The sequence below is a fragment of the Lactuca serriola genome, chromosome 3 (assembly GCF_051521515.1).
Source record: "Lactuca serriola cultivar US96UC23 chromosome 3, Lser_US96UC23_V15, whole genome shotgun sequence".
NCBI lineage: Eukaryota > Viridiplantae > Streptophyta > Magnoliopsida > Asterales > Asteraceae > Lactuca > Lactuca serriola.
In genome coordinates this window covers 47,208,812-47,211,620 of record NC_136410.1, presented here as the reverse complement: position 1 = coordinate 47,211,620, position 2,809 = coordinate 47,208,812, and the positions used below count along the sequence as shown (strand labels likewise).

The following is a 2,809-nucleotide window of genomic DNA, read 5'->3' as shown; positions in this document are numbered from 1 at the left end:
AAAAAAAAAAGATTTGGTTCCTTGAAGAACCCATAATTATGGTTCTCTATTGAACTTTTCCCTATATATATATATATATATATATATATATAGGGCTAGGTTATTTTGGTTTTTATATTTATTGTGTGCTAAAATGCACCAATAGGAATTTAGTAAATTAAATAATTATTTTATTAAATAAATATAGATATTAAATGATTTGCATACTTATATGTATATTAAATGATATCCATAATTATAATTTTTTTTATGGAAACTAATTATATCCGTCATTAATCTCAACAACAACATTCTTTCAGAATGAATTCGCATCTAGGTATTTATATATGAGTTCGTATTTTGTTTCAGGACCCACTCGCTTAAACTACAATAAAGTTGTATAGAATATGAAGAACAAAAGTGGATTCTACTAGAATATACTCTGATTTTGCTGGAATACACTCTCATTCTTCTAGATATGAATTTATTCTGAAAGAATACTATTGTTGACATTAATGACGAATTTAATTAGTTTCCATAAAAATGAGTTATAAGTATGGATAGCATTTAATATACATATAATTAATACTAAATTTCTATTGGTGCATTCTAGCACACAATAGATGTGAAAAACATATGAACCTACCTCTCTCTCTCTCTCTCTATATATATATATATATATATATATATATATATATATATATATATCATACTTTCTAAATTTGAGGTTCATTGGTTTTCCATGCCCGACACAATACCCCAACAGACAAGGTCGAAACCAGTCTATTTGCATTGAGTGAGTTTGGAGTGTCTAGGGTGTAGTTTATATAGGTGAAGAGTTGATGTAGTTAGTTTAATTTTGTCAAATCTATACAAATGATACTCATTAAAGAGTATTTGTATTTGCTTGTGTTTTATTAAATTTATACAAACACTATTAGTTAGGTTTTGTTGTAATTGCTTTCATTTTATCAATATTATCAAACACCTATCCAAAGTTCTTAAAATATAGCCAAAAAATAACACCTCAAAAAAGAGCTCCTAACAATAGACGAAATAGCATTGGAATTTCAATGTTACACTAGATTAGAAACAAACTTTAAGCAAATGCTAGAAAGCAATGAATAAATCATTGAAAATATTTTTTGACAGTACCGCACTTCAATTTCTAACTATGCTTTAAGGACTACTCGTAATGACTAGTCACAAACAACAGATCAATAGTAAGAAGACAACACCAAAGCTGCATATCTAATACAAAAGAAATTGCACAAAAAATAAAATTACACATAAATAGTAAGAAATACAAACATCAAATTGATTTCAGAAACCCAAACTTGAAACAAATCACAAAATTCTTATTAAAATCACATTATTAAAAATTGAACTCACTCGAATCAGTAGAAATGTTGAAGAGAAATCAGAAATCAAAATATCCAATGTCTTTCCTACTGTAATCAAACTCCTGAAAAAAAACCACAAAAACCAGATTAAGAGATGATGATTAATGGCAGTTTTGAGGAGACATAAGAAATTACATTTCATTTGTTGAGAATGATCCCTTCCAGTTCTACGTGAAGACAGCCACGCGACTTCAATCAAGCCCAATTTCGCAGAACTAACACAGAGGCTCCAGACATTGAGTGTGGCTTCCTCGTGTGATTCAATGTCTTTGAGACTTGGTACACCTTTTTTTACTGTGATCAAATATAGAAGAAATCAAATAGATAACAAATAAAGCATATTTCAAGATTAAACTTACTTAAATATGATTTCTGAAATAGCAATATATAACTCAAATATATGAGAAATTTGATTTGATTTCAGAAAAACTGAAATAGCCACCAAGATACAATCACAACAAAATCACTAAATCAGAAACTAAGAATGGATTGACTAATATCGATTGACTGAAGGTGAAATTTGAGAGCTAATATCGATTCTCTAAATCAGAAATCAAGATACAAGAAATTAAGAATCAACATAACAAAGAAATTCATATTTAAGAGCTAATATCGATTGACTGAAAGTGAAAAATAAAAAATATGTTCTTACCTTTTATTTATAAGAGACGATTCTAGGCATTGATTTCTCTATCGACAGTAGCGCCAATGAGCAACGAGTTTCTAGGCACGACGTTTCGTTTCTCTATGTTGTGCATTTGATCGATTGATTGTTTGACGCCTCTCTTTCCCCTGGTTTCTTTCTAGTCAGTTAACAGATATGCGCTAAGTTAATTGGGTCATTCTTATACATATAATGGATATTTCTATTTTATGCCCTAAAATTTTGATGTCTTGGGCCTAAGCCCAAGTCATCCATGTATTGGGTCGGGAGCAAATCAAAAGAAAATGCATAAAGTTTTGAAACCTTAAAACCTAAAAAATCAATAGAAATACATAGAAAAAAATAATTTAAGATATTTAATCTTTTTTTACTTTATAGGGCTACAAAATCGCAGGTTTTGGGACACATTCGCTGAAAAAAATTGATATATATATATATATATATATATATATATATATATATATATATATAAATTTTTTCAATGATTTTATATAATAAATAACGATTTTTAATTTTGTAGAGTAAAAAAAATAGATATCTCTAAGTATTTCTTTTATACATTTTTAGGGTTTTTAAGGTTTATTTAGGTTTATGCATTTTCTATCGAACAGCTACAGGACAGATGGGTCCATGTTAAACGTGGTTGTGAAAGATTTGTACCCCTCTGGTATTCCTTATGCAATGAAATTGTGATAAGATACATGTTGTTGTGTTTCCAACTTCCAAGTTAGTAAGTTCACTTATTTTTTGCTTTTAAATACAT

General features: G+C 28.4%; 1 long non-coding RNA gene across 1 annotated transcript; it reads right to left on the bottom strand.

The window, feature by feature from the left end:
- Window positions 1–1,138: 1,138 nt before the first annotated feature.
- LOC145094401 (uncharacterized) lies at window positions 1,139–2,190 on the bottom strand. The gene is made up of 3 exons (XR_013703329.1): window positions 2,035–2,190; window positions 1,518–1,676; window positions 1,139–1,444 (listed from the first exon to the last, which is right to left on the bottom strand). It is a non-coding gene; the product is annotated as an uncharacterized LOC145094401 (long non-coding RNA).
- Window positions 2,191–2,809: the final 619 nt, after the last annotated feature.